This window comes from Schistocerca americana, chromosome 8, assembly GCF_021461395.2.
Source record: "Schistocerca americana isolate TAMUIC-IGC-003095 chromosome 8, iqSchAmer2.1, whole genome shotgun sequence".
Taxonomy (NCBI): Eukaryota; Metazoa; Arthropoda; class Insecta; order Orthoptera; family Acrididae; genus Schistocerca; species Schistocerca americana.
In genome coordinates, this window is record NC_060126.1 from 505,901,730 (window position 1) to 505,912,523 (window position 10,794).

At 42.9% G+C, this 10,794-nt stretch overlaps 1 non-coding gene across 1 annotated transcript; it reads left to right on the forward strand.

Annotated features, from left to right (window-relative positions):
- Positions 1-5,776: 5,776 nt before the first annotated feature.
- On the forward strand, positions 5,777-5,850 carry Trnak-uuu. The gene has a single exon. It is a non-coding gene; the product is annotated as a tRNA-Lys (tRNA).
- The last annotated feature ends 4,944 nt before the right edge of the window (positions 5,851-10,794 follow it).

Consider the following 10,794-nt stretch of genomic DNA (forward strand, 5'->3'; position numbering starts at 1 on the left):
TTGATACTGAATGACAAATAGCGTTAATATCTTCAGCTTCAGCTTTCGTTTTAGACAATGTACACCCCAAAGCACATCCTGTACGTAAGATCTTCAGTTTTCTTCCTATGTAATTTCATCGAATTACCGTTCAGAAGACGGTTCTCTCATCACGGGATGATGTGACGAAAGTGTCGATCCAGGGATTGTTACTGGAGTTCTTTTTTACGTCTTATTGGTGGATCTGTACTGTAACGTGTACCTTTCATCCATTGTCATTTGCAAGTGCCACTCAAACAGTTAAGAGGAAACATCCATTTTTGGTAGGGGAGAGTGTTATAGCTGAGTATACTTTTCAGGCTTCCACCTCTAGTCAGCCCTGCAATAGAAGTTTGATATATTTTCTTATTCCAATTTGAAATGATAGCATTCACTTTTTATCCTTTAGTCTTTTTTCTGAAATTACATAAATTACCTAGGAAAATTAAAATTATTCCAAATGTGAAACATGTTCCAAGGTCATTTACCTAGGAACAAGTGTTCTATTGAAATCTAAAAGCGCTGCAGTTGAGAAAATCTTGCCAATAATGTATTTAATCGTCTATCTGGTACATTATTACTCTGCTACGCACCGAATCAGCAGCAGAAATCAAACAAAAAAAAAAAAAAACAGTTACGAGTTAAATAGATTTTGAAGCAGAAGCTATTGGAAACTAACACAGGTTTGCGTTTTCAAGGCAGCTAAAATTATTGAGACACAAAATAATCTGAGTACAGTTCCAAGTATCACATGTTCCACTATAAAATACCCCCCTTTTGTTTCAAGGTACAAGATGATGGCCGACCGACGAAGTACAGTTTATCTCTCCGTATCTTACATAAGTAGTTATAAAAATACGTACCATTTTACTCACAATAAACTATTGCAACTGAAGAATTAAGACTATATTCCAAATAGTTTTAATGCTTTGCTGCTTATGGTGGTCTGCAGGCGGTTCTGAAACCAGTCACTAGACTGAAGAACCGTCCCGGCAGCATCACGTGTACCAAGGTGCTCTGTCATCTGGATACAGCACTCTCACCTGTTATCACATGTGTGCTGGTGGGAGAACAAATCGGTAATTACATTTAATGCTTTGAGAAAGGGAACAACGCTGAGACAGATCCCGTTGTCGAAACGACGTGAAACCCTAATCTTCATTTCTTTTTAATTTCTGAGTGTGAAAAGAGCATTAGACACGGTAATCTTCATTACTAATGTTAAAACGATATGATATAGACACAATGCCAAAGAGTAGATTGCCAAGTGGTGGTACTGGCCATAATGAATGTGACGTCTATGGTTCTCTCATTGCATCAGTCGGGTTTCAAAGAACTTCCTGGACACAATATCACAGATCTGTGAGAAAAATAGACGCAGCTATAAATTACATCAGGAATGAAAGGCAAGAGAGAAAAAGAAATACATGCCTGTATACTGAAATCCCTATCAGGGTTTCTCGATCTGCTGTTCGGAGGTACTAATGGTCGAAAGTTTCAAAGCAATTAGGGATCACTGTACAAATAGTATGTCCACTTTTACGAAGGTAAGGGGTCACACCGTACGACTTAATCATTGTTGACACCATATGTTGTGAACAACTGCTCATATCCTAGAACGTGTCGAGATCGGGTGGAGTTAATTGACGCTAACGTTATCTCCGCCCATAATCGAAACGCTCGATGAGACAAACTAATAGCTTATAAACGCGCCGTAAACTAGCTACTGGGAGAAAAACAAGGGAAACGCTACGTTAAAGCGAGCTCATTAATGATCTGGAAGCTCTAGTTCCCGTCCGCAACTTGTAGTGTTCTGTCTTTCTTCTTGCGCCCCCTTTGGACTGCTCCGTGCTTCTGCTGTCTAGCCGTACGGCTGCCGACTGCTCTGCGAGACGGGCAGCAGCTTTTGCCGTACTCGCGAAATGTCAGCTGTCACGTGATGCGGCGAGAGCCGAGGACGAGCTAGAATTTTTTATTATGTTTATAAATTTTCTCAAATTTACGGCCAGCAAACAGTTAAACAAAGCCAGCGTGCAACGATAGTCTTCCGTTTTTCCTACCGTCACTGAGAAACATTTGGCCGCGGCAGTTTTCGGACTTACGGACTGTGGCTCCGCGTATCACACCATTTGATTACAAAAAAAAAACAGGAAAAGAGACGAACAAAGTGCAGTAATGGTTACCACACTTAGCTCGTTTTCAGGTGGCCCTGAATATAAAACCCTGTAAAGGTCAAAAGTTATACATTACGGGTATTTGCGTCACTGATACGTGGTTTTCGAATTCCAGCTCGGCCGGCAGTTGCCGGCCTTCGTGTTCTTTTGGTGCTGAAAGGTTTCGCGAGTGCTACACTCACTTCTGTAGTGACTTTTGCAGCTGACGTACTCTTATGTTTCGTCACACTCCTGTTCAGTGGCCGTCCGTCACGACCACCCAACATAAAATTTCATCCGCGTTGTGCTTTAGCGGATGATGGTTTTCCGCTTTCTCTATATGCGGTGTCAATCTTCGATACGGTGTCTCTTGCAACATTAAATACTTCGGGTCCTTTGGTTACGGATGCACCAACCACGCGAGCAGCAACAATTTGCCCACATTCGAATTCACTTAGCTCCACCATGGTGCGCTCAGAACTACACGCAACGTTTTTCTCACCACGACTGACACTTGAGGACATTGTCCAAGTGTCGTTCGTAGTCAGATACAACAGCGCAACCTGCAGGCTGAGCTAAGACCTGCATTTATGTTCGATCATGCGTTTCTCGCGGTGTTTTTGTCTAACCCACATATATGACTTACTGTCTGGACAAGGTACTGTTGGGTTGGGTTGCTCTAGCCCTTCCAGAGGACCATAGGATGTGGAAAGTAGGTGATGCTTAAAAATAATAGAAAGTGACCGATTTTAGTGTTGAATCCATAGTTTTCGGCGTCGCCAATCAATCACATTCGAATAGAAGATGGGGATAAGCAAGTAACAAGTAATGACGGGTAGTCATGTAATGATACCGTAAAGTAAATGAAGCAAAATATTCGAACGTGCGACCGTAGCGGTCTTGCGGTTCCAGACTGCAGCGCCTTTAACCGCACGGCCACTTCGGCCGGCTTCAAATAATCGATTCCCTTTTAATAAAAGCTAGTTTCTCACGCAGCACGATGTTTATGACGCCATATCTCGTGAACTGTGATTCGTACAGTGACATAATTTTGCAGGTACATTCAGTGATATTTGTAGATACTAAGTGGACTACGTACAGAGTTAGTAGTAAAGAAGTAATAAATGAAAATGTCATATCTGACGTTGAAGTTTTACTACATGAATAGCGAATATGTAATAAGTAATTAATCTTTTTCCTTTCATTATTTTGTGAGTGTGGGGGGTGTCAGCGAGGAAGAGTTTCAAAAAGGCTTGAAACTACAGTTGAAGTATGTCGGAAGGCGCTAAGTGCTTTCATTCTGAAATACTGGGAAAATATAGTGTTAATAATTTTGTCAACACGTATACACAGTCTGTAATTTTAGTACTTAGCTTATTGAGTTAAAACTTAAACGTAAGGTTGTACCTTTTATTGAGTACAACAGACAGTATTTTAAATTTTTAAATTCGGTCATTAATTGTGTGAAATATTGAAAATCAAATTTTTGTGACCCGCGAAAGGCGTTAGATGGCAACCTGCGTTTTAGCCGTTTAGTGATGTAGACACGGTTCTGAAAACGTTTACAAATCTACTGGGAAGGGCGAGTGAACATTTATCTTGTAGTCAGTCGTAGTCAGTCACATCACTGTTATTTCACACGGTTGTTAAATTAGTATGCGCAGTCCGAGAAATGATGCAACTAATTGTGTCCGCACACATGTACTTTATTTTCATCACAGTATGGACATTCAGCGGTCAATATTGCATGCTTGAAGAACTTGACAGCTGCTTTTCGTTGATTTAAACAATTCGAAGGTACAAAACGATTTGTGCCATTAAACGATGTAAATACACGTTATAAGTTATCCTAACTATAGCATAACACATCCCACCTTGCATTTGCGACAGAAGTGACAACTGAAAGCACTAACATCTAACAGGGTCATACGTAGTCGCTCACACATATTTTTATATCCGTCAAAATACGACGCAGAATGCCTCACCATCGATCAGCAGTCGCTTAAAGGTGGAAGCAAGACTTGTTGCCTAATAGTCGTGGAGAACCAACAATCCAACAGGAAACACTCGAGAAGAGTTTAAATTCGAGACACAGCGATCTTTCTGCAGACTGTCGCGCTGGAGCTGTGGCAGTTCTTGTGAAGCAGATGGCGACGGCTTCCAGGGGGGAAAAATTCGTCTCAGTGCTCGTCAATCAATTTATACGGCACAAACAGGGAGCAGGTCGATGGCTTCCCCAGTTATTTGTGAACGGTGAACGATGGCGTTCAGGTTGTCTTTGCTAATCGCCAATTCCTCCGACACCAGCCTAAAAGATAGTTACAGACTTTGCTGCAGCGTCAGTCGTATTTGGTCGACGTTGGGCATCACAGAGAGATTTACTATTGAAATTTCGAGAGAGCACATTAGAGGAAGAGTGAGACAACATATTACTTCCTCCCACATACATCTCTCGTAATGAACACGAAGAGAAAATTTGAGAAATTGGAGCCAGTACACAGGCTTAACGCCAGTCTCTCTTCCACGCACCATTCGCAATTGTAACAGGGTAGGGGGAATCAGATAGTGCTGTCACAAGTACCCACCGACACGCACCACTAGGTGGCTTACGGAGTACGATGTAGACGTAGATACAAATTGTGAAGTTCCTTTGGATGACATAGGGACACAACGGCTCGAACAAAACGTGTTTTTGCAGTCTGTTGCAGTTTTATTCTTTTTTTAAAGAAAAGGCAGTTTCTTAATTTTCAGAGGTCTGTGTCCTGTGAGCCCACTGCAGAAGCGCTAGACAGTCCTCGGCGACAGAGGCGTCTATTCTAGTCGCCTTGAGCCAGGAACAGGCAGGGGAGCCGTACTGAGCCGAGAGATGACCTTCCGTGATGTCCGCCAGCAGGTGCACGGCAGCCCGCTCCGTCGTGAAACCACCATAAAACTCCGCTCGTCACGTTCCGCCCATCTGCGGATTACGTCCTCAGGATCCGATGATGCGGTAACTGTGTCTTACCTTGGCCGCCGGGAGTCACGGACGCAGCCTTCAGAACCGGTGACCGCAAAAGCGACCGCTCGTCGCAGGTTCTTGAACGTTTTGGGGCGAGGACGGCTGTTTGGGAAAATGGTTACAAGTTGTTCTCCTCAGGTGGTTCTAAGAGTATCTTACTGAAACGCTACACATTTCGTAGTTAGAGTAGTTGTATTACACGACGGTTGCTTCCGTCGTTTCCACTGCCCATTCATTTTTTAAATTAATCATTTCTTCGTCAATAAAGAGACTAACATCACACGTTGTCGTGGTCTCCAGTCCAAACACTGGTGTGATTCAACTCTCCAAAAAAGTCTTTCCTGCGTAAACCTCTTCGTTTCTGCATAACTGCTGTAACCTTCAAACTTGCATCTATCTAAGGCTCACCGGCCACTTGACCATCTTCTTCTTCTGTGCGAATGCACAAACAGTGCCCGAACTCTTACGGGAATCGGCAACGCCCCGCGAGTAATGGAGGGTAATGGGCGGAGCCACTACGAATATAGTGCGGGACAATACGTTGAGAATGTGGGTTTCGCGGGAGGCGTGCCAGAGATAAATCCCTGCCGTCGCGCTATCCTCTGTGTCCTTGGTGGCTCAGATGGATAGAGCGTCTGCTATTTAAGCAGGAGATCCCGGGTTCGAGTCCCGGTCGGGGCACACACTTTCATCCGTCTCCGTTGACGTATGTCAACGCCTGTAAGCAGCTAAGGGTATTCATTTCATTTTAAGTCTTGAACTCACCCTGCAAGTGCTCCCCCCCCCCCCCCCTCCCCCAAACCTCAACCCCATTCACACCGCGAGCGTGCGCGCACACACACACACACACACACACACACACACACACACACACACACACACGTATTGACATTTATTACCCAATCAATATTCCATCACGCCTTTGGACGTGACTTATCAACCAATCCCTTCTCTTAGTGAAATTCCTTTTCTCCCCAATTCCAGTCGCTACTTCCTTATTAGTAGGTCGATCTACCCATTCAGTCATCAGCATTCTTCTCTAACAACAAATTTCAAAAGTTTCTACTCACTTTTTGTTTTTATTGTCCACGTTTTACTTCCGTACGAGCTTCACGCCTATTACCCTCAGAAAATACTTTGATGTTAAATAAATTTCTCTTTTCAGAGATACCATACTTGCTATTGGCTACTCTGCGTTTTGTATCCCCTCTGCTTCAGCCGTCGTCAGTGATTTTTCTACCAAAGTTCAAAATCTAACGTACAACTTTTATTGTCTCAGTTCCTAATCCAATTCTTTCGGCATCGCATGATTTGACTCGACTACATTCCATTATCCTCGTTTTATTTTTGTTGACCTTGTAATGCATTGCAAGACACTGTAGTTTCCGTTCAATTGATCTTCCAAATCATTTGCCGTTTTTGACAGAGTTACAATTTCATAGGCTAACCACAATTTTTTGTTTCTTCTACCTGAATTATAATACTCTTCCCAATTTTTTTTCCGAGTTTCCTTTACTGCTTGCTCAGTTTACAGACTGAATTACGTCGGGAATTGGCTACAACCGTGTCTTACTACCTTCTCAAATACTGCTACCCTTTCATGAACTAATGTCACATGACACTACTATATTTATCGTGGACGATGTACCTCATTACAACTACGAAAATTGTTAACATTTTACTGAAATTTTGGAGGATTTCTAGTCGTCACCAGACGATAATAAAACCCTTTTGCATTCATAAGAACTTCATGATGGGTAGGAATGTTTGAAACTGCTTATGATTGACTGAAGTAAAATCCTACCAATTGTTGCTGATAATCATACAACGAATAAAAGCGCGCCAAGTCGAAAACAGGAGTCTTTGACCCCTAATAAAAAAGAAACCTTGTCAGCCTGTACATTGGCAGAGGAATCATACAACCACTGGCACTAGTTTCGAATGAGCATCGATAAATAAGACAACTTGTCGTTGACGTTGCTGTCTTTGAGCAACAATGATACACTAATATGTCTACCATCCCCTTACACACCGATCTGCCGAACACTACTTGTAAATTCTATTCCGGCTAAAGCTAGAAGTTAGATAATTTTTTACACTACAAGGAAACCGAGAAACTTTTACGCAGCTATTGCGCTGATTCAGAGCACGACGACTGCTCTTTCTGAATTGCCTTCAGCACTGGTAAAAAGTGGACGTAAGTTTACTAATATCTGGATTCACATTAGCTTCTATCCATCTGAGAATTGGCGTCGTTCTTCCCTGTACGAATACGTCACAAACCTGGAGACGCGGAGGTAAATAGTCACGTCGCCACCTGTGTTTCCAGGAGACTTCCACTTGGGTTAGATTTATCGCTCAAGTACAAAGCCTCAGATAATAAGATACAGTGAATCGCGATTCATGAGAGCAGGCGCGCGCCTCCGACAAAGGTCAGGGCCGTTCCTTCACCTACGCCTATAAGAAAGAATCCATCCAGTAAATTGCCTCGTCTTTAATCACCAGCTTTCTGGCCGTATCTAAATTACCAATCCCAGCGATAGCGTAAATAACGGCCCAACTACGGAGAACACTGCAGCAGTGCTTTGCCACGGTGTAGTGTGGACAGAGAGTTGCAGCGGAAGCTGGAGACCAGAACCTGGATGAGAATGTCTTCTGGCTGTGCTCACTTAAATTACAGGTACCGCATTCAAGGCCCTTTCTAGAGGTGCTCTCTTCAATATGCATCCCGCATTTATTGCTCTGAATATCCGTACGATTTGTTTCTTGAAGTCAGTATCAAAAAGGAAAAGCTCTAAAAAATGACTAGCTTGGCGCGATTTTGACGTTGTCGTACCAGGTCTTCGAACCCTTCTAGCCCGTTCCGCGATTCATCAGCTAGGCGTCCTTTCGAGACAGCAGTGATGATGTATTTGCGCTCACGCAAGTTGCATGTGGCTGCGACGTACTGCGTTTATTCTGTAGGGAGGAGGTGGTTCTGGATGATACGGCTGCTCGCTGCTTGACGTTGCTCGGCGATAAAGTGACGAATGCTTTGGTGGAGCTGTCGTTCGTATGCCCCCTGCCATACTCCCCATCACCACCTCGTTACTGCCTTTGTATCAAAAATACATTCGTGCTCACACAGTGCTTAACTGTTGCACCAACAACTGAAGGAGGATAAATTGTGACAAGAGTATTCCGTTGCAGTCTGTTTTACCCCAAGGCCGCTAGCAGCAGCACTTTTAGGACAAGACAAAATTTCGAGGCTGTTATTGTCAGCAATAGCGTGTGAAATTGCCACGATAGGTGTAAAATTCTGCTGTGAACCTAGATATTTTGTCTCCTTACGAATGCTGCAGCTCCAAAACCGTTTTAAACAATCAATACGTAGTTAAACTGCGTACTGAAATATTGGTAGCGCGTTTATGGTAACACCAATGCGTAGTGCTGCGGTATTTACTTTGACGTCATGGCAGGAGTTGGAGCATGTTGTTAGAGGGGTGGGAGGGCATGTTGCGCTGTAACTCAGTCCGCAAGATCTTTGCCCACACTCACAGATTAAAGAGAACAAAAAGAAGCCAATAGAAAAAAACTAACCTGCCTTCTCGAGTAGTTCTCCAGTGAAGAGATACATAAAAGCAGAATCACGAAAACAAACAAGGAAGCAAATGCGTATGAAGTCGAAGAAGCACGAATCTACGCCTACTTAATGAAAACAGCCTGTAGAACTACAGCACTTACCGTCAAGTTCTAATGACAAAGATTTAACTCTGTGCGCCTCACATGACTGAAACTTCGGTGTCTGTCAACGTGGGGCAACAATGGGTGCAGCGCACGCAGTACAAAATATGGACTCACGCAAAATGTACTAACAATGACCCTATTATATTTTGCGTTAAATGCAACTAAGGGTATGGAATTTAAGGGGGTGTAGGAAGTGAAACGGCCCGATTTGGAGCAGGAGAGGCACCACAGGACATTTTAATTTACACTGTCTATACTTTTACAAATAAATTCATAAAACTTTGTTAGCGTGACCAGGAAGGATTCAGAATTCACACTCATAGCAGAGGAAGTTCAAAAACATAACAAAGCAAATTTTTTTTACATGTGAAATTTCATCATTTTTTGACTTGGTATTGGCTGCATTTGTTACTGAAGGTACACTTTTCTTCATAAGTAAGAGATTCTTCGATGAATTTTGCACAACATACAAACCATACTTACAGGTGTATGAAACTCTAGAATTTCCCAAATCTGTTAAAAACTGTGGTAAAAATTGAGATAATTAACTATAAATTTCGAGTTTTCTCTAAACACGAAGTTTAAAACATAACAGCCCATTCATTTTTCCATCGATTAAATAAATTCTATAGTTTCAAATACCTGTAAGTATGGTTTTTAAGGTGTGCAAAATTCATCTAAGAATTTGCCTTACTTATGAAGAAAAGTGTACCTAAAGCAACAAATGCAGCCAACAGTAAGTGAAAAAAATCATGAAATTTCACATTTAATAAATATTATTTTTTCGTGTTTTTGAACTTCCACGGCTCTGTGTGTGAATCCTGAATCCTTCCTGGTCATACTGAAAAAGTTTTATGAATTTATTTGTAAAAGTATAGACAGTGCAAATTAAAATGTCATGTGGTGCCTCTACTTCTCGAAGTCGGCCCGTTTGACGCCCTACCTCCTTAAGAGTTTTGTGACGATAAAGGTGATTTGTTGTCACGTTTATTCCTACTTAAAAATAAACTTAAGGGTACCGTGGACACATGTTGACACTTTACGTCATTAAGATTTGGAGACTAATTTGTAACAACGTGCCGCGTGGTTTGAGGCACCATGTCACGGATGCGCAGCCCATCCCGCCGGAGGTTCAAATCCTCCCTCGGGCATGGGTGTGTGGGTGTTGTTCCTAGCATAGTAGTGTGTAAGTCTAGGGACCGATGATCTCATCAGTTTGGTCCCTTAGGAATTCACACGCATTTGCATTTGCAAATCCTCCAGGTGTAACGAGCTACGTCACCAATGGAGCGAGTTGTTACGATGCACTTCCGCCACTTTAATGCTAATTACTGGGCAATATACATGGTCGACAAAACTGTATTAAATACAATATTTACCGATAGGATTGCTCTTTAGAATATTTTTAGCATAGGATTTTATCCAAAACCGGGCCTCCCAGAAAGGCGTCATATTGGACTACTGTAATCTACATCCATATAGTTCGCAACCCACGTTACGGCGTGACATAGGTCTCGGCAGTGAACTGGTTGAACTGATCTGTATGTACGAGTCGGATATATGGATTCAGCGCAGTAAGATTGGCCGGCGGGGTGGGGTGGGGGGATGTTTTCACCACGCCGTGAATGACATTGTCCTGTGTGTTGTTGTATCAGCGCGGATTGTCCAACGTCTCTAATAGGAATGCTGCGCTGCTGGCAGCCCTGTAACACGGCGTAAAAAATCAATGGTCGCAAAAAGGTTTTCACCGACAGGGACGGGAGACGAGTATCACGCCATGTCAGTGACAATCGGTCTCAAAACCAACAGGAATCCAAGGTGTCAGTGAATGCACGTCCAGCTCAGATAGTTTCAGAACGAACATTACGGAGGGAACTGCATGCCCTGGACGTTGGGAGT